Raw genomic sequence first — 26073 nt, forward strand, 5'->3', positions numbered from 1 at the left:
AAGTTCCTGGACCAGGGATCAAACAGCAGTGGCCAAGGCCAGCTCCTTAACCGCTAGGCCACCAGGGAATTCCCCTATAACTTGGAATTTCATGGTTAACTCTAAACTTCCTAAGGTGACCGTGCAGTCATCAGAGCTTCATGTTCTTGCCACTTCTTCCCCTGATACCTACCCCGTTCCCGTGATTAGGAGCAGGCATTTTTGCAAATCTGTCTCTCAGCCACAGTCAACTGGGATGGCATGGGGCCCTTGGCCACCTGGCCAGAGATGGACATTCATGGTGCCTTTGTCCGGTCCCACCCCCAGGCCACAAATGAGCAATAGTGTCAGGGGATTGACCTGTGTTGAGCTCTTCACCCTCCTCTTCTGGAAAGAATGTCTTCCCTGTAGATGAAATTGTAACGTAGGACTGTGTAGATGGTGGCAGAGGTGCAGTGACCAGAAGAGGGAAGCCACCCATGCTCACCTGCAATGAGATTGTCCTAATTAGGAGAGGGAACTTAGGTCCCGTACTGCCCCTATAAATAAATACACAGCAATTACACTTTATGTCAGGGGTGTGTTCCTAAAGACCTTTTATAACTTATATAATGAGGATATTAATGTTTCCCAGCCAAAAAAGCACTGGCAGGAACTATTACTATCGACAGAGTGTGTGATTTACGTTGCCCTCCAGCTTAGACTTGTGTCAAAGTTTGCAGAATTTGTCTTCCTTCTCTTCTTCTTTCCCTCTCTCCCTCCTTCCTTCCTTTTTCAGTATTTAGAATTGAGGGGTGAGGAAGGGGATTTTTCGGTGGTCATAAAAGAAACCCAAAATGCTTTCACATTTTTCCTTTCAAAAGATTGAAGACTTAGCTTTCATGGATAATGCCAGACAGTTTTGAAAGTCATGGCATGAATGGCCCTCCCTCCAGCAGTGTGGAGTTTCCCAGTCACTCCATGCTTAGAGCATCATTTGATATTGTCAGTCTTCTTCATTTTAGTCATTTTGTACCATGATACAGCAAGTAGAGAGTGGTATCACATTATAGTTTTACTTGGCATTTTCCTAATGACTAAGGAGATTTGCACGTTTTTGTGTTTATGGCCATTTGGATATTGCATTTCAGGAAGTACCTTTTCAAGTCTTGAGCCCATTTTCCTATTGGGTTGACTGCCTCTTATTGACGGATTGAGGTTCACATATATACTGGATATCAGTCCTTTGTTAGACACAGGTAGTGCCAGCATCTCCCACATGTGACTTTCCTTTTCATTCTCTTACCAGTATCATTTGGTGAACAGATGTTTTCAGTTTTAATGAAAGTAAAATGAAAAGAGAAACCTTTCGATTTTTTTCTTTTCTGGTTAGTGCTTTTTATAGTTTAAGATATCCTTGCCCCAAGGTCCTGAAGTTATTCTCCTATGTTTGCTTCTAAAGTTTTACTGTTTTCCTGGCCCCTGTTAGCTCATACATTGACCCATTAGTCCAATTCTAAGGAATTGTCTTGTGTGCCCCACATCAACAGCACCCACTTATTCTAACTAGAAACACCTGGGAGGCTGAGGCCAGGAAATTCCCTAGGGAAAGAAGCATCTATCTATGAGCCATTGAATTTGTTTTAAAAAAAAAATTATGGTGATCCTGTTGTGGCGCAGTGGAAATGAATCTGACTAGGAACCATGAGGTTGCAGGTTCGATCCCTGGCCTTGTTCAGTGGGTTGAGGATCTGGCATTGGTGTAGGTCAAAGATGTGGCTTGGATGTGGTGTTGATGTGACTGTGGCTTAGGCAGGCAGCTATAGCTCTGATTCAACCCCTAGCCTGGGAACCTCCATATGCTGTAAGTGCAGCCCTAAAATAGACAAAAGACAGAAAAAAAGAAAAAAAAAAAAAACCCTGCAAAACCAATGGCTTAAACAAAGTTACAGCAGTGATTCTCAACTTTTGCTGTGTATCAAATGGAAGCTTAAAAAAAATTTAACAGCATGCCTGGGCTACACCCCCTATCAATTATACCAGGATCTTTTGAGATGAGATCCAGGCCACAATAATTTTTAAGTCTCCTCTGGTGAATCAGATGGGGAACCCAAGCTGGGAACTGCTGATTAGGAGCATTATTTTTCTTTTAAATAACAAGAAATCTGAAGTTAGGCAATTCAAGGCAGGTTTGGCAGCTACACAAAGTACTGGGGACCCAGGTTCCACTTTGCCCTCAGCCCTACTCTCCATGTGGGTGAGGCCTGTGTCTTCATAGTCATAAAATAGCTGCTAAAGCCCCAGCCATCAGGTTCATATTCCACACAACAGGAAGGAGGAAGAGTCAAGGGTAAGAACACACCTGACAATTTCTGCTTAACTATCAATGGCAAAAAAACTCACTATATTGTCACCTGTATTTGTCAGAGGGACTGGAGAATGTATTAATTTAGTTGGGCATGTTGCCATTCCCAACAAAATCAGGGTTTGGTTAGTAAAGGAGAATGGGAGACATATGGTAGGCAACTCTTTGTTCCTGCCACAGTGTGCATGTTAAACAAAAACCAGCAGATGCCCGTTAGAGAGAGTTCCTTCACGTCTGTACATAGTGGGAGAACCATCTATGCCATAGCAGTCTAATTATTAACAAATGTGTGTTTTCTAAAAATAGTAATATGTATTATCTCATTTTAACATAAGTCTTATTGAAAAAGAGGTCTTTGATTTAAAGAGATGTATATCCATCATGGACCCAATCTTGAATCCACTTGCCCGCACACAGTAAAGCCAGTCTACTGACACCAGGTTGTGGTGGAGGAAAGGACACAGCATTTATTGCAGGGCCCAAGCAAAGAGTCCAGGCAGCTGGTGTTTCAAAGACCTGAACTCCTCAATGGCTTTCAGGGAAAGGACTTTAAAGTTAGGGTGAGGAAGGGAGGTTGTAGGATGCATGATCAGCTTGTGGACATTCTTCTGATAGGTGGGTGGTGAGGTCACTGGGAGTCAACATTATCAACCTTCTGGTTCCAACATGTCTTTGGTCTATGTGCTTGTGGGCAGCATACAGTTAACTTCTTCGACCAGGTGGGGACTTCAGTATCTGCAAAACAGTTCAAAGGACATGGTTCAGAATAATGTCTAAAGTCCTCGAGGAGGAATTAAAAGTCCTTAACTTTGTTGAATGGCTAAACTATAATTATTTCGTCTTGCTTGACAGTTTTCATTTCTTTGCATGGTCTCACTTCTCTGATTACACTTATTCTTTGGAACTCAGGGAAGGCCTAGGAGGCTAAAGTTTTTCTACAAACAAGAGGCAGGAGGAAATTCCCATTATGGCTCTGTGGAAGCCAATCTAACTAGTATCCATGAGGATGCAGGTTCAGTCCCTGGCCTCACTCAGTGGGTTAAGGACCCAGCAGCTATGAGCTGTGGTATAGGTCGCAGATGTGGCTCAGATCTGGCATTGCTGTGGCTGTGGTGTAGGCCAGCAGCAACAGCTCTGATTCGACCTCTAGCCTGGGAACCTCCATATGCCACGGGTACAGCCCTAAAAAAAAGACAAAAAAAAAAAAAGAGGCAGGTGGACATTGAGGGTGGGGGAGGGGTCTGTACAGGGAAGGGCCTGTGGGGCCCTGGTCAGTCACCTTTCTTTTAGGAGACATTTTTATTGCATACAACACCAGTTAAACAATACAAAATCAACTGAGTAAATATAAAGATCAATTTTATGGTTGATTAATTTTATAATTCCTGAACTGGGCAGCACCCCATTTGGCAATAGCAGGGTGTTCTGGCAAGCTGTAGTAAGGGAAAGGTTTTTTAAAGGCAGAAAGGAGGCAGAAAAAGCAAATTATTAGCAAAGACTGCATTGTTTCAGGCAAATGTCCCTCCAAGGGAAACAGAGGGCCTATCTGGTGGATAATCTCATCAGTGCTGACCAGGTAATTCCAGGTGGATTGGTTAAAGGTTATATCTCTTGGGACTGGGCAGGGGTGTGGTTTGAGACTGCAATTTGGTTAGGTAGTCAGTCTTACTTTGTTAACTTGGGGCCTGCTGTTTTCTTTTAACAATTTCCCGCTTTGGATCAGAATTTCAGCTTAATCAAAAGTTAGGAGTTCCCATGGTGGCTCAGTGGTAATGAAGCTGATGAGTATCCATGAGGACGGAAGTTCGATCCCTGGCCTTGCTCAGTGGGATAAGAATCCAGTGTTGCTGTGAGCTGTGGGGTAGGTTGCAGACATTGCTTGGATCTGGCGTTGCTGTGGCTGTGGTAGAGGCCAGCAGCTGTAGCTCTGATTTGACCCCTAGCCTGGGAACCTCCATATGCCATAGGTGTGCCCTAAAAAAAGAAAAAAAAAAAAAAAAAAAACAGTCTAAAGATTTTTGTTGGGCACCTATTGCTTTGGCAGTGGATTCTGTAATATTTTCAAGAGTTAAGGAGGGGATTCTGATCATATCCTCCTTTACATTTATTCCTAACCAGGGAAGTGTGGCTCTGCCAAAGGAAGTGAGTCCAGAGTTATGAATGCCTCTTGGTAATTTTTTTCTAACTCGATAATATAAATCCAGGGGAGTCAACCAAGAAGATGTCTTACTTCCTTTGTGGAAAGTTAGGAACACAGTTAGAGAGCCTAAGAGTCATTGCCTGGCTGTGCACCAGCCATCTAGGCATTCATAGGCCCAAGGAGAGTGATAACCATCACAGACAAAGACAAATCCTGTCCAGGCACAAACCACTTCTGCCAAGATCGTGCTGTGAATGGGTTGATTTGCAAGGATTGTTGCATTTGCCTGGTCAAACCAGGGGTCCATTAGCTTTCCTGCTAACCTGAAACCAGAAGTTGTTCTAAATTCTGAAGCTTAACCTCCCTCACTGGCAAAGCCTGAGAGAGATGGATGACGCTATTATCTTTCTAGGCCAATGCCAGAGTAAAGGGAAAAAAGAGGAGAAGAAAGAGTTTCATGTTTCGTTCACATACAAAGTCTTGTATCTTCACCGATGCCAGCTACTTCTCTTCCTCATCAGTTAGAGGTCTCCAGGTGTCCACACAGACAGATGTCATGTGGACCCTTTTGTCAGCTTTAAGATGCATAGCGAAGGTCAAATCGCTGAAGTCTGGCCATCATCTAGGAAGGGGGAAGACCTGATATGCACAGTCCCTTCCAGGGATTGTCAAGGGCAGCCCTTTTCTTTTTCTTACTGATTCCAAATCAGAAGGGTGGGGAGAAGACTGAAAATGTTCGTTTGGAGAGTCCTAGCCAGATAGTTGAGGAAATGAGAATTTAGGATCCAGTCCAATTTGCAAGTATACAACAATACCGCAAAGACTAGAATCAATGTAAACAAAAGAGCAAAACTAATTTTTCTGTCTACAATAATCCACATTTCATTGTCTTTGTCAAAGATAATCACAGTAAAACTCATTTGTTTGCATTAAACTTACTATGAATGTTTACATAAGTGTGGTAAGAACAGTGATTGGCTCTAAATGTTCTTGATCACTGCTTCTCTGGAATCTTGTAAGCAAGGTATCAAATCTATTTTTCCAAGGGGTCCTATTGGTTCCATGAAGTCAACCCTGGTTCCTTAAAGCTATCTGGTCATATCTGAGTCTATATGTATCTTTCTCAAATATGACAATCCAGTAAAAGCCTTGGTAATATAGCCAATATTCCAATTGTGTTCTATTACAAGAACAGATTTGTAATGAATTTATGCAAATAACTATGTTGCCATTGAAAAGGATACTTAAAGAGCTTTCAAATTCTGATCAGTAAGGGAGAAAGGTAATTCTTTCATCTTTGTTTAGAAAGTTATATTTTGTCAAATTACTACAAGTCATAGAGAGCTTGAGAGGAAGTTTCCTTAAATCTGGAAAAGCAAAGCATTAAGGAACTAGCAGTGTTTTAAAACAAAAGGTCATAAAAATTATAATCCTCCTCCTCAGTTCATTGAGTTCCAGGTTATTAATTTTTGTTCTGCTTGAATCTCATTTTTTTAATGATTTTTATTTTTTCCATTATCACCGGTTTACTGTGTTCCGTCAATTTCTACTGCACAGCAAAGTGACCCAGTCACACATACGCATACATTTCTTTTTCTCACATTATCCTCCATCATGTTCCATCATAAGCAACTAGATAGAGTTCCCAGTGCTAGACAGCAGGATCTCATTGCTTATCTTGAATCCTATTTTTTTTTTACTAGTTCTGAAAATTCTTACCCAGTTTAGTTTTATGATCTTAAAGTTATCAGAAACCTGTACTTGTGAAAAGTCCTTTCAAGAATCTTCTAGAAGATGGGAGTTCCTGTCATGGCGCAGTGGTTAACGAATCCGACTGGGAACCATGAGGTTGCGGGTTCGGTCCCTGCCCTTGCTCGGTGGGTTAACGATCCGGCGTTGCCGTGAGCTGTGGTGTAGGTTGCAGACGCGGCTCGGATCCTGCGTTGCCGTGGCTGTGGCGTAGGCCGGTGGCTACAGCTCCGATTGGACCCCTAGCCTGGGAACCTCCATATGCTGCGGGAGCGGCCCAAGAAATAGCAAAAAGACAAAAAAATAAAATAAAAAATAAATAAAAATTTTAAAAAAATAAAAAAGAATCTTCTAGAAGATGAAGCAATTTTGCAGGAACACTTTTGCAAAAGCATCAAAGTAAAACAATAATTCTTGTAAATGATAAAAGACATTTTTAAAATGCTCATTTTTTTTTTTTTTTTGGTCTTTTTTGCCTTTTCTAGGGCCACTCCCGCAACATAAGGAGGTTCCCAGGCTAGGGGTCAAATTAGAGCTATTGCTACCGGCCTATGCCAGAGCCACAGCAACGTGGGATCCAAGCCGCGTCTGCGACCTACACCACAGCTCAGGGCAACGCGGGATCGTTAACCCACTGAGCAAGGGCAGGGATGGAACCCACAACCTCATGGTTCATAGTCGGATTCGTTAACCACCGCGCCACTACGGGAACTCCTAAAATGCTCATTGTTAAAGACGAAGAGAGTTTCTTATAAAGGATTGACAAGGAAATTTGGTTATTTCTGTGCCATATAACATTTTAAGACAATAACTAGAATTATGCCTGATAACGTACCAGGACATATCAGAATTTTAGGAATTCCATATGATATCTGGAACACTTATGTTAATAACCTATATATCCAGACAAATATAATCTAAGAAGAGTTAGCATCACTCATTTGACAGTACTTCTCATGTAATTTAACATAGCAAATAAGCCCAATTGGTTTAATATCTCCCTTTATATAAAAAGAGAGAACAAATCTTTTGAGATGTTCCTGGAAAGTCCCAGGTCAAAAAAGACTTCACTGAGATTTCGAATTTGGAAAGTTTGTCAAAAATAATCAAAAAGATTTGGATATTTGACTAAATAGGATCACAGATCATGATGAAAAATACTTAATTAGCTATATAACCAAAGTGACAAGAAAAGATTCTGAAGGCAAATGCAGAGGGTTAGAGTTGTGAGAAAAACTTAGCTCTTTTAATGTGAAGAAGACTCAGTTTTCTTAACCAAAGACCTGATGAAGACAATTGGTAAGACATAAAATCTTTTCTTTCCAAGGTGATTACCTAAAAAGCAAAGGAAAACATTTCATAATCTCTTATCAAGAGCCAATCAATAGTCCAAGAAACCTTTGACCTTTTAGCAAAGAAAATTTTTTAGCTTTATATACATACACTACTGATATTAAAGCTTATTAAACTTATTATTATTTTTGTCTTTTTTTTTTTTTTTTTAGGGCTGCACCCATGGCATATGGAGGTTCCCAGTCTAGGGGTCCAATCAGAGCTGTAGCTGCCGGCCTACACCACAGCCGCAGCAACTCAGGATCCGAACCATGTCTGCTGTCTATACCACAGCTCATGGCAAGCCTGGATCCTTAACCCACTGAGGGAGGCCAGGGATCGAACCCATGTCCTCATGGATACTAGTTGGATTCATTACCACTGAGCCATGATAGGAACTCCCAAAGCTTATTTTTTTATTTTATTTTTTTTAAGTTTTTTATTTTTTGTCTTTTTTTTTAGCTATTTCTTGGGCCGCTCCCGCGGCATATGGAGGTTCCCAGGCTAGGGGTCCAATCGGAGCTGTAGCCACTGGCCTACACCAGAGCCACAGCAACGTAGGATCCGAGCCTCATCTGCAACCTACACCACAGCTCACTGCAACGCCGGATCCTTAACCCGTTGAGCAAGGGCAGGGACCGAACCCGCAACCTCATGGTTCCTAGTCGGATTCGTTAACCACTGCGCCACGATGGGAACTCCCAAAGATTATTTTTAAATCCTTATGATAACTATTTAATTTGTAGCCGACTTGACCACGCAAGAGTTCCTTTTTCCCCCTTTCTCTTTTTTTCTTTCACTTGGTCTCTCTCCTCAACTTTCTATGTCCATACTTTTTCCTTCATTTTCTTCTTTCCTGTTCTGAAATAATCAGTTTTATTTTAGGACAAAATTATTTTCATTTTCCTTAACAAAAATGCATCTCTATATTTTATACCTTCTCTTGGCCAGAAGACTTACTCTGCTTTCTTTGCTTACAGAATTATTTCCTTTACTAGTTCTAGTAAATTTAATCACATATATGAGGTTTTTAAATCCTCAGAAACCTTAATTTCTAGTAAAAATAAAGAAATTGTGAATTGTATTTTACATCAGTTTCCTGTGGCTTGGAAAATTGAGAAATACTTTTTATAACTTCTACAAATATATGTTTCTTCGTAGTGTAATTGTTATAGAATCATGCTTACTAATATACCAAAATATCTTTAGTTCTTCTATAAAAGAAAGTCAAAAATGGATAAACCTGTGATCAGTAACTAGTATTTCATTACTTTATCTTACTTGGAATATTCAACAAATTTCCATCATTTAACTTTGGAAAACTCTAAGGATGTAAGTTACCAAAGAGATCTGGGGAAGTATTTAAGTAGACATCTGATAAAACAATTAGTGCTAAAATATTCATCTAAAACCTTTTATCTCATCTATTTTTTTGGTTCTGAACAATCTGACTTAAGATTTTTCGTGAAAATTTCACGAGACATTAAAGTAATTAGCCATCCTTTCAAATCATATATTTTTTTCCTGACAAATTTTATAGCAGAGATAACATGAGCTCATTTGGCTTTTAGTAAACTTAGGCAGAATAAAATTTTTTGCTGATATTTAATGCTGATAACTCCAAAGACATGTCTGTATTAATTAAACAAACAAATTTAAACTAGCTTTTATTTCCTGAAAAATCAGCTGAGGTCACATGAACTTTAAAAAATATTTAGGTTAGTTTCTATTATACTTTTGAAAAATTTTATGAATACTAAATTTATGCAGTTACTTGTTTGTTTAAGGCAATTAAATAGAGATTTTTTACAAATTAGTTTTAGTAATACCACTCGGAAGTAGAAAAATATACATAAAAGATATATGCATAAACATACAAATACAGATCTTATGGCTTTCATTAAAAAATTTGCCATGAATCAGGTATAACTATATAAAACTCACTGGTTTTTAAATAACAGTTGGAACAAGTTAAGTTTATCCATTCAGATGGCTAAAGGTTTTTACTATTCATGGAGAAGAGTTTTAAGATTTGTAATTGCCCTGGACAAGTAATCTTACAGAGGCTGTGGCAAGGGAGACTTCTACAGCGGTTTGTATTTTTAAAATGTCTCTTTCCTTGGTCTCAGGAGACAGTGGACTATGTTTACATTTCAAAGGCATGATAAGATTTACAACTTCAAGGAACAGAGAGAGAATGCAAATTTTTCCTTTAGAGTTTTGGGGTATATATGTCTATTATCAGAAGTCTAGGATAATTACTAAACTTTTTCTTCTTTTTCTTAAGAAAATTTTTGTTTCCAGTGTCCTGATTTTTTATAATATCCATAAGCATTTTGAGTAGAAGAGGTGAGATTTGGGGATCGGTAAAAATAAGTGGGCTTTGAATGGGTTCTAAAGCTGCATTTCTGGTTTTGTAGAGATTTGCAAGACAAAGACAATTGCTTCTAATTCCTCAAGGAATTAACTTAAGTGATACCATAAATGACATTATCCCCAACTTGCTTCCTTCTCTCTGAGTACTTGTTTTATGTCAGCTTATGGGGAAAGGTCTAAAAACAAAAATTCCTATCAGGCTTTGAATATCAGCCATGGTCACAAGTTCCTTCAGACCAAGGGCCTATCTTTTTCTTTTTATCGATCCATGAATTGCAGGAGGTACGCTATTGACAAAACCTTTAAGGATTCTGCCTGGTTTAAGAAATTTTTAAACTGTGGCCCTTGGTTTGGCCTTGGACCAAGGAGTAAAAGATAAAGAGGATATTTGGTAGCTTCAGGTGGTATATTTTAAAGGGTCACTGTTTTAACAAGTCTCTTTGGAGTGGAAAGGCAGTTTAGACAAAGGCTTAGCAGAATAAGTGCTAAAATAAATAGGATTGTGAGTAGCCATGGTGGGGTTTTTTTGGTTTTGGTTTTTGTTTGTTTATTTGTTTTGCTTTTTAGGGGGGCACCTATGGCATGTGGAGGTTTCCAGGCTAGGGGTCAAATTGGAGCTGCAGCTGCTGGCCTAAGCCACAGGCATGGCAATGCCAGATCCTTAAAGCACTTAACCCAGGAATCAAACCCACATCCTCATGGACACGAGGTGGATTCATTTCCACTGCCCCACAATGGGAACTCCAAAGGGAGCAGTTATATTTACGTCAATCTTACAGTCTTTCATTTTCACTATCTCTTGTATCTTGAATTTTCCAATGAAGCTTTTTTTGGAATCTTAAAGCCTTTTGTAAGCCTTGGCACACCCATGAAAATAAGTATCTCATTCTGCCAGTTTCATTTGGAAATCCTTACTTTCAAATGCACTTTTTTTTTTTCTGGCCACACCAGTGGCATATAAAAGTTCCTTGGCCAGGGATCAAATCCCAACTGCAGCTGCCACCTATGTCACAGCTGCAGCAATGCCGGACCCTTAACCCACTGCACCAGGCTAGAGATCAAAGCAAGCCTCAACAGAGTCCTGAGCCACCATAGAGACACTGCCAGATCCTTAACCTGCTCCGCCATGGCAGGAACCCTCAAGTACACTTCTTAAATGATCTCATCTAATTGGAATGTTCCTCCTGATGGCCACTGTGATTCAAGGTTGTAATTCCCCTGAGTTAATAGGACCCTTAGCCACTAATGACGGGCAACCCACATTGCTGTCTGGCCATATTTTGGGGCCCCTAACCTGACAGCTACCAAGCCAAATTCTCAGGACACAAAATTCTAGGTTGTCTTTAAAAGTTTGGGGCAGTTTTTGCTAGCTATTTATAGGGGGCATAGGTTTTAGACATAAAATAAATAAGAGTGCCAAGAGGTGGTGTGATGAGAATCCTCTTAACCAAGTCTTTGGGTTTCTTAGAGCTAAACTAATACCTAAAAGGGATATGCCATTGGGGTGGGGCTGGTGCAGAGTATTTATTTATTTATTTATTTATTTATTTATTTATTTTTGTCTTTTTAGGGCCACACCAGCAGCATATGCGGGTTCCCAGGCTAGGGTCTAATGGGAGCTGTAGCCACCAGCCTATGCCACAGCCATAGCAACGAGGGATCTGAGCTGCATCTGCAACCTATGCCACAGCTCATGGCAACTCTGGATCCTTAACCCGCTGAGCAAGGCCAGGGGTCGAACCTGCGTCCTCATGGATGCTAGTCAGATTCATTTCTGCTGAGCCACGATGGGAACTCTGGTACAGTGTTTTATAGTGTATCCTCATTGCATACATGTTTTCTTGAGGTTGGTTGGTGACCTGGTGTCCATCTAGCTTGTTCTGTGACCAACTTATCCTAACAGGTATCTTTGGGTTTGGTGACAGGCTCTTCAACAGCTTTTAAGTGTTTGCTCCACACATACCAATTTTTGTAGCTTTTTAGCTCCCAGTTAACAATAGCATTTATCTACACCAAACAAGACAAGCGTGCGCTATAAAACCAAGACAGTAACCACAAGGTTTACTGCAGCTCAGCCAAGGAAGGAGACATGTATCACCAGCAATTCTCAGCATGGACCAATTCTGTAGACTCAGCTAAGTGGGGATTAAACCAGCAGACTCCAGTGAGTGGTCTGGAACTGGGGAAAGGAGTCTATCTGCCAACTCCAGCTGACCTACTAAGCCCTGGGCTGGAAAGCCAATTAGATGGGGAGCTCAGTGCAAAGAAAGTGGGGCTCAGAACTGAGAGGGAGCTTACCTATGGCCTCAGAAACAGCAAGAGAAACAGTGCACTGGAAGGGGTGTACGGGTACCATGCCTGTGTTTCTCATTTTCCCTGAAACTGTTGGACATCATCTTTGGTCCCACTGCTGCCACCAAATCTGTTAAACAGCAAATATTTCACTGAGTAAATTTAAAGATCAAAATGACTTTATTAAATAATTCATGATGTGGACAGCATCCTCTTTGGCAATAGAAAAGAACTCCACCAAACTCTGGAAAAGAAAAGGATTTCAATGATGGAAAATCATTGTCAGGAGCTCCTGTCATGGCTCAGTGGTTAACGAACCCAACTAGTATCCACGAGGACATGGGTTTGATCCTTGGCCTTGCTCAATGGATTAGGATCCGATGTTGCCATGAGCTGTGGTGTAGGTCACAGATGCAGCTTGGATCCTGCATTGCTGGGGATGCGGTGCAGGCCAGCAGCTGTAATTCCAATTCAGCACTTAGCTTGGGAACCTCCATATGCTGTGGATGGCCCTAAAAAGAAAAAAAAAAAAAAAGAAGGAGAAAGAAAAATCCCTGTCAAAGAATGCATTGTTTCAGGCAGGGTTTCCCTTCTATGGCAACCAAACAGCCTACTGGTCAGGTTAACTTATTAGTGCTGACCAGGTAATTCTGGGTGGATTGGTTAAAGATTATATTCCGGGGGGAGCTGAGGCCAATGTGGGGCTTGGTACAAGTGACTCTATTTTGGGCCTCCTGTCTCTTTTTAACACCCCTTATGATTCAAAGTCATATTTTTCTGAATAGTATGGGGAAGGAGAAGCAGGAATGTTCATAGGGTTTTTGAGGAAATGTCAGTGAGGCAGGAAGCTTCAGATCCAGGGCAGGTCTGAGTGGCAGGCTGAGGAGTTTGGGGCTCATGGAGTGCCCCTCCCATACCCACCACTTCCCAGGCCTTCTCTCTGATGAAGACTAACTTCTTATTTCTGGATGCACCCAGTTTTTGGTTCTAGTTCTTGGTTTCAGTCTCTTATGACCCCAGATGTTATCCCTGCTCAAGCCATGTCTGTAACCTACACAGCTCATGGCAACGCCGGATCCTTAACTCACTGAGCATGGCCAGGGATTGAACTCATGTCCTCATGGATGCTAGTTGGGTTCATTAACCACTGAGCCACAACAGTAACTCCTGTTATCCTCTTTTTATGTTTATGCTCAATTGCAGGGGTTTCTCTAACACTTTGCCAGAAGCTGAGGTCACCAGGGCTCATCCTAATGAGGAGATGGGAGAAATGAGACCAAATGCCAGTACAGTTGATGAAAGGCAGACAGATAGGAGTTGGCAGCTGACTCCAAGTGCAGGGTAGATGGGGAGAGATGCAAAGGCTGAGAGTCAGCTGCTGTGAGCAAGAGGATGCAATCCTCCAGCTAGAGATGCGGGGAGGAGAAGGTGTATTTAGGAGAAAGATGATGAGTTTGGTTTGAGGAGGGCAAAGCACAGGAACCAGTGTGTAATTTGTACTGGGAGCCCACGCTGGGCTCATTCTGTGCTGGCTGGTTTACAGTGGGGGACAGTCAGGTAAGGGTGCTCAGGGAGAAAGGAGATGCAGGGGCCGAAGGCTGAGGGCCAGACCTTCAGTCCCATTACATGACAGGGTGACAGGGCAGGAGGAAGTCCAAGAGGAAACAGAACAGAGGCAGGTTCAGACTAAGAAGAGGCACAGAACACTGCTGTGCTGTGCAGAGCAGAGCAGGTTCCAGAAAATGCCCGGCAGAATGATGAATGCTAATGAGGGGAGCTGGAGATGCAACCTTAGAAGACCTGTTAGACTTGGGAGTTTGTGGCTCCTGGGGAAAACTGTCCATATGGCAGGTATGAAGAAAAGAGTGAAATTCTCCCATTCACATGCCCCATCTTCATTTTGGCACATCCACACCTGTGTACATATACACACCCTTTCTTTTTAGGAAGTTAGGATTGTATTGTACACGTAGACTATAACCCGCTTTTATTAAAATGAACATAGTGTGATCACCATAGCATCTGGATGGGTCTGGGCTGGGGCTGACCTCAGGGATGCAGGAGACCTGCACCAGCCCAGGCTGCAAAGCACAGGCACAAGCCACCCTCCCTGGTGACCGTGCCACTTCCTGCCTTGGGGTGTGGCTTCCCTAACCCCATCTGGCCACCTGCTCACCCTTTGTCCAGTCTTCCAGGGTGACCGCTCCCAGACAGGGCACATCACTACGCCGGCATTCATTAGGCTCTACCAGTCACACAAAGAGGAGAGCTGAGGATGAGGAAATGTATCCCCTTCTGTGGGGCTTCAGACTTTCCCCACATCCACCAGTCCCCTGATTCTGTTCCCATCCTCCTTCCTCTGGCTTTAAGGACAAGCATTTGGACAAAAATATCAAAGCTTGGAGACCTGCCGTTTTAGGTACCTTCCCCTAGGGCATTCCATATTGTGTGTCTAATACGATCTCACAGCATCCCTGCAGGACAGCCCATGTCCTATTCAACTTACAGATGTGAAAACTGGGCTGGGAAGAGTTAAATGTAACTGCACTAGGCATGACCTAATGCTTCCTATACAGATATAATAGGTTACATATATGCTGATGATGCAACTCTTGCTTTATTAAAAATGCAGACCACAAATTCATGGATAACACATATACGGAATGGAAACCTTGGGATTCAAACAGTCTAAGGGCAACGTGCGTTGGTTCACATTCAGACAGTGATGACTAAGAGGGTTTCACTGAGGTTGGGAGCCAAAGTCTACAAGCCAGATATGGCTATAAAATGTGTTTTCTCTGGTCCTCCTGCTTTTTTTTTTTTTTTTTTTTCTTTTTTGGCTTCCCCATGGCATATGGAGTTCTTGGGGGCCAGGGGTCAGATCCAAACCGTAGTTGCGACCTACGCCGCAGCTGTGGCAACACTGGATCCTTAACCCACTGTGCTGGGCCAGGGGTCAAACCTGCATCTCAGTGGGCCCCAAGACACCACTGATTCCATTGTGCCACAGTAGGAACCCCTCCTCCTGCTATTTTAACATAGGAAAATGAACGTAAGAACCAGAATTTCAATTTCTTGGGAATAACTAGATCTGAACCTCCAACCCCAAGAGGGAGGAGTTGTCCAGAGTTGGGCAGACACGCTGGGTCAGACACGCTGGGTGGTCTCCTGTTCGACAGCCCCTACCACTCCCTCCTGCCTCCCTGACTCAGGGACTGATCTCAGCTGTCATTCAAAATTGTGATTGGAGTTCCCATTGTGGCACAGTGGAAACGAAACCAACTAGTAACCATGAGGTTGCAGGTTCGATCCCTGGCCTCGCTCAGTGAGTTAAGGATCTGGTGTTTCTGTGAGCTGGGTTGTAGATTGAAGATGTGGCTTGGATCCCATGTTACTGTGGCTATGGTGTAGGCCGGCAGCTGTAGCTCCCATTTGACCCCTAGCCTGGGAAACTCCATATGCTGTGGGTGTGGCCCTAAAAAGAAAAAAAAAATTGTGACTGAGCTGGAAATGTTCTCACTCTGACTCTTGCACTTGTTTCTATGCCTGTCTGGGCCCACAGGGCTGTGTCAGTCTTGATATAATGCTGTGCCCTTACCAGGCTTATTCACTTCCTTTTTTTTGTGTGGGCATGCTTTTTAGGGCCACACCTGTGGCACATGGAAGTTCCAAGGCTAGAGGTCAAAGCAGAGCTGTAGCTGCCAGCCTACACCACAGCCACAGCAACTTGGGATCCGAGCAGCGTCTGCGACCTATACCACAACTCATGGCAATGCTGGATCCCCAGCCCACTGAGCGAAGCCAGGGATCAAACCCACATCCTTAAAGATACTAGTTGGATCCATTTCTCCTGTGCCACAATGGAACTCCTTATTCACTCTTTTTAAAATAACTGTATTGTGGAGTTCCATTGTGGTGCAGTAGAAATGAATCCAACTACTACCCATGAGGACACAGGTTCGATCCCTGGTCTCGATCAGTGGGTCTGGGATCTGGTGTTGCTGTGGCTATGGTGTAGGCTGGCAGCTGTAGCTTCTGTTCAACCCCTAGCCTGGGAACTTCCATATGCCGTGGGTGGGGTCCTAAAAAAGCAATAATAATAACAATAAAATAACTTTATTGAGAAGTAATTGACAAATTTAATTGTATATATTTAACATAGACAACGTGATGCTTTCCTGTATGTATACAATGTAGAGTGATTACCAAGATCAAGATAATTTACAAAGGAAAAATCCTGAAACTTAGTGATAAAGCCATAACAAAGTACTAATGTTTGGGCAGTAATCACCAAGAAAAGTTACTATTATTTTTTGTCTATGGTCACTGCAGTGTCCATAAAATCAAACCCCTATAAATAACGGCCTCTTTCATACTCTCAAATTCAAGCTGGAAACGAGTCATATTTTTGATGGGAAAAGTTAGTACTTTTGCATTTTCCTTAAGTCATTTAATGTAATCATACAAAAAGAATGGCCTCAAAATATAACCCATCTCCAAGCCAAACACAGAAGATGCTCACTGGATGGTAACAACTTCTCCCTCTACTGCTAACAAGATTGAACACTGCCCAAAAAAACTGTAACAGCTTTGGGAGAGGCAGTTATGTTGCAAAATGTGCTTTTTGTGTCTCGGCCTATGTGGAGGGCCATTTAGACAGCAGTGGTGTTTGCACAGTAAGCTTTTTGGTGGAAAGTTGTTTTTGTGAGAGACACTCATTCAGTGTTTTCACATTCCTGCATCCCTGTTGGCAGTCAGGTGAAACTCCATTCCAAGGTGAAGATTACCGTCTGCAGTTCAGACTCTGCAAGGCTCCATGTGCAAAGAAGCAGACAAATCCTAAAAACGGTCTGCACAGTGCAAGTCATGTGTTTTCATTCTGTAGGATCCAAAAGGATTCTGCTGAGATTATTTTCTTGCTTCTCTAGTGGATCGGAAGGAGATCCATGGAACTACTTTTCCTATGCATGTTTCTTCTCTTGACCTTTCACTTATGTATGGCTTGATTAAGTAATTTTTTTTAAGGCCGCATCTGTAGCATATGGAAGTTCCCAGGTTGAATTGGAGCTACAGCTTCCAGCTTATGCCACAGCCGCAGCAACGCAGGATCTGAGCTTCATCTATGACATACATCACAGCTCACGCAATGACAGATCTTTTAACCTACTAAGCAGGGCCAGGGATTGAACCTGCATCCTCATGGACACTAGTCAGTTTTGTTACCACTGAATCATGAAGGGAATTCCCTCAATTAAGTAATTTTTAAATTGAAGTTAGTTGATTTACAAAGTTGTATTACTTTCTGGTTTATAGCAAAGCCCTTCAGAGAGAGATGTATTCTTTTTCATATTCTTTTCCATTGTGTTTTATGATAAGACACTGAGTGTACTTCCCTGTGCTACCTACAGTAGGTCCTTGTTGCTTATCTATTGTACATATAGTAGTGTGTATCTATTAATCCAAACGGCCTAATTTATCTCCCCTCCATCCCCTTTCCCTTTTGGTAACCCTAAGTTTGTTTTCTATGTCTGTGAGTCTCTCCCTGTTTCATAAATAAGTTCATTCATCTCAATTTGAGATTCCATGTATGTAAGTGATATCATATGATATTTGTCTTTCTCTGACTTCACTTAGTGTGATAATCTCTAGATCCATGTATATTGCTGCAAATGGCATTATTTCATTCTATTTTTATGGCTGAGTAGTATTGCATCGTGTAAATGTACCATATCTTCTTTTTCCATTCATCTGTTGATGGACATTTAGGTGATCTCCACATCTTGGATATTGTAAATTGTGCTGCTATGAACATTGGGGCACATGTATCTTTTCATCAATTATTTTAAAAACATTCTTTAGTGGCACAACATTGTAAACCAACTATACTCAAATAAATTAAAAAATAAAAATAAGTAATAAAACATCCTTTAAGCATTCATGTACCAGGCCTCACTTATGCTTTGGTCTGGGCGCAGAGAGTGTGTGACCTGGAGGTAGGGGGCGGGGGTAGGGGAAAAAGAAAGAGAATGAGTCAGGCCCAATGACTGGAAGGAATATGCAGACCCAGGAAAAGGCCGGAAGCGGGCTGCAGCCTGTGGACAGGTCAGCACCACTCACCCTCACCTTGAGCTGGGTTCCTGTGTACAGCCTTGCCCCGCTGCTTCCTCCTCTCTCAGGATACACCCCTCCTCTGTCCCCCTCACTCTAGCCCCCTTGGGTGCAGTGGAAAGACTCAGAATATTGAGTTTCAGTCTTAGGTGGCCCTTCGCCAGGTATATGATCTTGGCCAAGATGCTCTACTGCTCTGAATGATCATTCTTTTATGTGCAAGGAAGTACCTGGCCAGAGGGGCTTTAGGATTCCTCCTAGCTTCAGGGGTCCCCACTTCTGGGCTTGTGATGTTGGCAGATTTCCCAGCTCACCTCCATAACTCTTTGCCCTGGAGCAAGTGATGTTGAACTTAGCCCATGTCACTCTAACATGAGCCAGTCTAAACATAAAAGGAATGTTTGAAAGCTTTCTACAATTATATTTGGTTTCTGCAAAATCCCTAAGACTCTGTAAGACCATTGCCGTGGTTGGGGGAGGTCAGCATCACGGTCAAGGGTACAGACACCTGCAGGTCTCCTGGGCCATGTTCTAGCCTAGCCACTTTCTAGTTTTGGGAATTTAGGCAAGTTATTGAATGTCTCTTGCCTTGGTTTCCTGCTGTGTAAACAGGCAAAATGAGAGTCCCAAACTTTTAGTGTCATTGTGAAGATTAAATTAATTAATATGTGTACATTTCTTCATGTGATGCTTGGAAGAGTGAGAATGTTCTGGGAATGCTAGCTCTATTTACTCTTATTTCATTCTTATTTGCAATTATAGAAAAATAGCAGAGGCATAGGAATGGCTCAGAATACTAAGCTGTCAAGTCCAAAAGGAGACTCTCAGTAGAATGGAGCTTGTGATGGGGGCGATGACCATTTATCATTAGATCCCCTTTCTCTTGCTCTTCAAATGTGTCTGATCTTAGAAACAAAGCAAAATGACTCCACTCTATTCCTACAAAGCAAGCCCAAGCTGCCTTCACTTCCTTGCCACCCACTCATCCTGGCAAATGGCCATGGAGCCTTTGCTGACCTACTCTGAAATGTCCCTTGTGAAGGTGGCCAGTGAACTCGTTGATAAACCCAATGGTTCCTTCTCAGCCCTCATCTGTCCCCATCTTGCTGGCATCACCTACTCTTTCTGTTAAATTCTCATGTTCATGCCTGGCTCCTGCCAAAGGGCGACACGCCTGCATCTCTTAACAGCTCTGACTCAGGAGGGCCAACGTGGACGTCACCTGCCATCTGACCTTCTCCTTCCCTGTGATCTCTGCCTTGGTTTGGAAAGCTGCCTTTGGCCCCATCACTGGCCTCACAATCTCAAGGCCACTTTTGCCCTCTTCTCAGCTGGCCCTATAGCAGCTCTCCATTAGGATGGATTAACTCTTGCCTGGAATACACACACCCACACACCCACAACCTGCTGCCACCCACTGTGCTGCCTACCACCAGGAGGACCTCCTGACCCTACCCTCTAACCAGTCACTCTCCAGAACTTCCAATGACTTCATATCATCTACTGAGTCAAATCCAAACTCCTACGCCAGCACCAAATCCCCCAACATCCTCCCCTGCAAAAAACACTGACTCCAAACCCCAATCCTTCTTGGCAACCTCATTTCTTGCTCTATTCCCGCCCTTACCTCTCACCCAAAACAAACTGAAGACCTGAGTTCAATTGTGTGTTCCAGAATACCATAAGCCCTCAGCAAACATTTGATGAACAGGAAATAAATATTATATGTTGTCAGATGGCAACTATAGCAAAGGCTGAAGTTCATGAGGAAGAAGCTTCCTAAATATTTGTTCTTCTCTGCAGAGGCCAAGATGATGACTTTTCCCTTAGTGCTAGGAAGAAGAAGAAATTGGCACATCATTCATGGCAAGTTTGAAGCTTTCACTTGAGAAGAACAGTTATTTCAGGTTGCTGGGGAGGAGGAACTTTCACAATTACAATAATATTTGACTGTAAAATGGAATGCCCCTTTATAGGAGGGCAATTGGAACAGTAAATTATAAGGACCATTAGATGATTGAAAGCAACTTAAAAAAAAAAAAACTCTTATCTGATTTTTCTAATAAAGACTCAGTTCTCATTTGAGGCAAGTTCTTTTGGGCACTTTTCCAGTACAATTCCAATTTATTTTTCCATTAACTAGGAGTAGTTCTTATACTTTTTCATTATAAGCCCATGGTGCCACATCCTAGTAGAAATTTCAGAGTCCCACTCCTCAATATTTCTTTATTTCATTTTGTTGTTGTTATTGTTGTTGTTTAGGGCCACACCCATGGCATATGGAATATCCCAGGCCAGGGGTCAAATTGTAGCTGCAGCTGCCAGTCTACACCACAGCCATAGCAACTCATGATCCTAACAGTGTCTGCGACCTACACCACAGCTCATGGCAATGTTGGATCCTTAACCCACTGAGTGAGGCCAGGGATGGAACTGGCAACCTCATTCATAACAGTTGGGTTCTTAACCCAGTGAGCCACCAGGGAATTCCAGAAATAGGTCATTTTTGTCCTAGGATGGTTTTAGGATCTGTATATCAGTAAGATACATTGATCAATTCTCTGTGTTGTCAGATCTCAGGCCACCTTGGTGAGGTTGGGCTTTTTTGCTTCTCTACCCCTTCAATCCAGGCTCAATTGTCTTAAATTCAAGTTTCAAACTGAAAAAAAGTATAATTACCTAATTTTTCAACTCATGGGTGACAGGAGTGTGGAATAATAGAGCACATAATATAAGCCGTGGGTGATGTAAAAAGCTTGTCTGCCTTTGATTCCAGAATGTTCATTTTTGAATCTGAATATGTCATCTTGCAAGAGTCCTTGGTCCTTCACAAGTAGACTCCAGTCCTATTTGTGAAGACCTGCAGTTTTCCTCAAATCCTCTGCTCTGTTCTTCGTACAGTCATGTGATGGTAAGTTTGCCAAGAGCAGGACCCCAAACCTGCCACCTCATAAACAAGTTCAAGTCTGCCTGTTCCAGCCCTGCCATGCTCCCACAGCAGCTCGTCCCCAAAGGCAGCCCCAGCCATGGCCTCACTCTTGCTTCATCTCTGCCCCTCCCCCCACCTGCTGCCCTTGCCCTTTTATGGACCTGCTTCTCTATACTTTCCTCTCTACCCCTTTGCTCATGGCTTCTCCCAACTCCATCCCCTGTCTTCCTGCTTCTGCCTTTCTACTCAATGAGACTGCATGTCTTTGTTTCAAAGGCCTTGGAAGGAGAGATTTGATGAGTTCCACTGGTTTCAGTCCTGTTTCAATTGCCCCTCCAGGGCAGGTGCAAGCGTCAGGGCCCTGTATCCTGGGACACCCACTAGTCTGTGAACGGCCAGCCATCTTTGAGTCGGTCGTTTATTGCCGTGAATCAGAACTTTTAATTTTCTACCTGTGTATCTGTTACTTGATTAATAATAGGTAATGATTACTCAATACATTTATCTGGTGTGGTGTGCAGAAGCTTTAGATAAGATGCAGCCTCTAGGAGGAAAACCAACAGGAACAGAAGGTTTTCAGTGAAGAAAGATTGGGGCAACTCTTCAGCTTGTGAAAGAAGTTGACATTTGAGGACAGGAAGATGGCTCAAGACTGTGAACCAGGCCTGGGAGCCCCCCCAAAAAAAGAATAGGAACCCAAATGGCACAAGACTTGGGTTCCTCTCGAATGAGGCCTCTGTATTTGCACTCAACTGTGTTCAGGTTTTTCTTTTAAAATCGTTCTCATGGAGTTCCCTGGTGGCCTGGTGGTTAAGGACTCGGCATTGTCACTGCTGTGGTGCGGGTTATTGCCGTGGTGCAGGTTTGATCCCCTGCCAGGGACTTTCCGAATGCTGTAGGCGTGGCCAAAACAAAACCAAGAAACAAAAAATGAACATTGTTCTCTTGCCCCCTAACATGGGAAGGCCTGGTTGACACAGCCTTACCTCCAGGGTAAGACCTTGCACTGCTGTCCCTCTATGCTATTCCCAAGAAGAACCAGAGGCGAGTCACTCTCTCAGTGTGTCCCCTTGGTCAGCATTTTTAAGTTCACAAAGCAAATTGCTACCAAAAAACATTTTAGAGGATTTTGACAAAATTAATTTTACTAAGCGCTCCATGAAGATGGTCTGGGAATATTTTATTGATAATTCTATGCCCCCAGATTTTATACTCAGATGGTATTCTTGATTTTTTATACCATTTCTACCTTTCCAAACTCCTTCTAGAGAGGCTAACTTGAATAAAGTTGAATGGAGTGTTCAAAATTCTGGAAGATTCTTTTCCCTGAAGAGTTACTTTAGCTCTCAGTTCCATTTGTTTCTGTTGTGAGCCACACAGGAAGTCCAATTCCATTTGTTTCTGAAGCGATGATATTACCAGTTCCATCTGAGACACTAATATTAGAATACGCATTTACAAAAGAGAACTGTCCATTCTCTCTTCTCCATCTTATTTTTTTCCTTTTTTTTTTTTTTTACTGCTGCACCTGCGGCATATGGAGATTCCCAGGCTAGGGGCTGAATCAGAGCTGCAGCTGCTAGCCTATGCCACAGTCACCACAACATTGGGTCCAGTCCCCATCTGCAACCTACACTGCAGCTTGTGGCAATACTGGATCCTTAACCCACTGAGTGAGGCCAGGGATAGAACCCACATCCTCACAGACACTGTGTCGGGTTCTTGACCCAATGAGCTGCAATGGGAACTCCTCCGTCTTATCTTAAGCCTTGTGATTTTGACGCTGGACCAATGTAACATTTAAAATAGGAAGCAAGGAGTTCCCGTCGTGGTGCAGTGGTTAACGAATCCGACTAGGAACCATGAGGTTGCGGGTTCGGTCCCTGCCCTTGCTCAGTGGGTTAACGATCCGGCGTTGCCGTGAGCTGTGGTGTAGGTTGCAGACGCGGCTTGGATCCCGCGTTGCTGTGGCTCTGGCGTAGGCCGGTGGCTACAGCTCCGATTGGACCCCTAGCCTGGGAACCTCCATATGCCGTGGGAGCGGCCCAAGAAATAGCAACAACAATAACAACAACAAAAAAGACAAAAGACAAAAAAATAAAATAAAATAAAATAAAATAGGAAGCAAAATCAAAGCAATGAGCAAATGTTTGCTAAGGGCCTCTGGTAGAGGTATGTAGATGGGATGTACAGTAGCAGTGATCAAATATTTGTTGGATGGTCATAAGACACATTGTTTTTTCTTCCAGGAAAAAAAGCACAGCAACTTTCTAGCTGGTGTTAGTGACAGAAGGACGCCTCTCACCTTGAGTAATTTATTATAACGTTGCTTTCTATTCAGCAATCTTCAGTATTTTCCTCTTTCCAAAGCCTGAGATCCAAACTCTCCTGCAGAGGGTTCAGAACCTGCCATGTTTCCCATGATGCTCCTCTTTACTCCCCCTGCCTGGGTACCATGAACGCTGTGTGACACAAACTCTCTTTGTGTCTCTGCTCCTCCTTCTCTTGTAATGCTTGTTTCCTTTTCCTCAATATCTGCCCAAACCCTACACCCATTCTTTAAGGCTCAGAGAAAAGTTCTCCTTCATCCTGTCAAAGAATGCAGGCAGTGGCTCCCGTGTGCCTCCCACACAGTGGTGAGTAAGTGGTCCCCAACCTCAGGCACTGTAACAGCTGAGTGGACAAGGCAGATAAATCATCAGACAATTATATTGGTGCTGCCCAGCTTTTTTCACTAAATAAAACACAGTGAAAATGCTCATATTCAAAAAGTAGCATTCTGCTTTTCTTTACATTCATATGGATTTTAGGAAATGAGTGCTTTTTCTCCCTGGAGAAATAACCTACAGACAAAAAAAGAAGTAGCACTACATTGAGAAATCTGCAAATCCCAAAAGTCATCAGCTCGAAGACAACCCCCAGGAATAAGGAAGAAAATAAGTGTCACCAGAGACCAGCCAAGTACATGTAAGGACAGCAAGCTGGAGTGATGACCGTTTCAATGACACCGACCCTGACAGTAGGTACCCTTTCTCCCTCTGCCCCCACTGGCACTTAAAGGGGTGATTTTCGGTCTATGGTCAGAGAACTATTCAAGTGAGGAGTTCCCACTGTGGTGCCACGGGATATGTGGCATCTTGGGAGTGCTGGGACACAGGTTCACTCCCCCGCCCAGCACAGTGGGTTAAGGATCTGGCGTTGAGGCATCTATGGCTTAGGTCACAACTGGGGCTCAAATCTGTTCCCAGGTCTGGGAACGCCATACAGTACGGGGCAGCCAAAAAAAAAAAAAAAAAAAAAAAAAACCTCTTCAAATGACACAAATTGCTTTGAGGAGAGGTACCAGGAGAAAAGTTCAGTAAGAATAAGAATTGTGGAGTTCCCGTCATGGCTCCGTGCAAATGAATCTGACTAGTATCCATGAGGATGCAGGTTCGATCCCTGGCCTTGCTCAGTGGGTTAGGGATCTGGTGGTGTGTGGTGTAGGTCGCAGACATGGTTGGATCTGGCATTGCTGTGGCTGTGGTGTAGGCTGGCAGCTGTAGCTCTGATTTAACCCCTAGCCTGGGAAACTCCATATGCTGAGGGAGTGGCCCTAAAAAGACAAAAAAAAAAAAAAAAAAAAAAAAAAAGAATAAGAATCACAGTGCCCCCAGGCTGCAGGCCGTAGGAGGGTTTAAGCTTCCCCAGATCTGACCCAACCAATCCAAAGGCTAAGAGGCACTGAAGCTTGCCCTTCCTCTTGGAAGCTCAGGGCAATGCTACAGTGCAATAAATCACCTCTAAGAGTAGGAACAACATCACTATTTGAAAGAAAAGACTTCTCTTTCCTAGTGACAGTATTGTGATGGGACATGTGAACAGTTTCGCTTAAGAGTAATGTGAATGTAAAAGGTGTTTTCTAGAGTTTTAGTCCCACCAGAATGGAAAGATCTGATAGGCTCCATTCCCTCTTGTTTCCAGAAAGCTTTGGTTTCACTTTCAAGAATGCCTAACTATTTTATTCTGACACAGGTTTGGTTATTTACCCATTGTCTCCAGCTTCCTGTGCTGCTGCGTTTCTATCCTCTGCTGTGTGATGCTGGAGCTGGGAGCAAGCTAGCTACAGTTGCTTGGCTTCCTGGAGCGGGCTTTCTGTTAGTATCTGCCAATAGGAAGCAATGGCTGGAGATTAGAAGGCAGAGGAAGGAGAGAAGCTTCCTGCTTCTGCCTCTAACACTGTGGCAGTTGCTGGAAGTTACTGGCAACAGCAAGTTGTTACTGCAACAAGGCACAGCTGCAAGAGCAGTGGGCGTGGCATGATTCCAGTGTCTATCCACCCAGGCTAAGGCAGCGTCTTTTCGGGGCTCCAGACCAATAGCAACAGTTCTCCAATAGTGCAGCAGCAGATGCAAGCTCCAGGGGTCCACCTGGAGGGGGGGAGGGGCACCAGCAGCCTCTCTGATCCTTGGGTATCCATCCTCTTTGCTTTTTCTGCCCCTTCTTTTTTCATTCAGCCCTTCCAACAATTTGCAATCAATCTCCTGTGTGATAGTCCCTCCATCCAAAATACCCAGAATAGTTTTCTTATCTTTTTTCATTTCTTTTTTTGGCTGCCCCACGACATATGGAATTCCCGGGACCAGGCATCAGATCCCAGCTGCAGGTGCAACCCACACTACAGCTGTGGCAATGCCAGATCCCTAACCTACTGTGCCCAGCTGGGGATTGAACCTGCAACTCAGTGCTCCAGAGATGCTGCCAATCCCATTGTGCCACAGCAGGAACCCCTTCCCTTTGCTTCCCTTCCTTCTATTGTTCTTTTCTTTTTTCTTTCCTTTTCCC

General features: G+C 43.1%; 1 long non-coding RNA gene across 1 annotated transcript in view; it reads left to right on the plus strand.

Moving 5' to 3' along the window:
- The window catches only part of LOC110259978, a 40002-nt gene extending 14140 nt beyond the window's left edge, over nucleotides 1-25862 (plus strand). Inside the window, exons 3-5 of the long non-coding RNA XR_002342531.1 lie at nucleotides 21097-21231; nucleotides 24060-24268; nucleotides 25264-25862. This is a non-coding gene — a long non-coding RNA (uncharacterized LOC110259978). The remainder of the gene's footprint in view (nucleotides 1-21096; nucleotides 21232-24059; nucleotides 24269-25263) is intronic.

The sequence above is a fragment of the Sus scrofa genome, chromosome 3 (genome assembly GCF_000003025.6).
Source record: "Sus scrofa isolate TJ Tabasco breed Duroc chromosome 3, Sscrofa11.1, whole genome shotgun sequence".
Lineage (NCBI taxonomy): Eukaryota > Metazoa > Chordata > Mammalia > Artiodactyla > Suidae > Sus > Sus scrofa.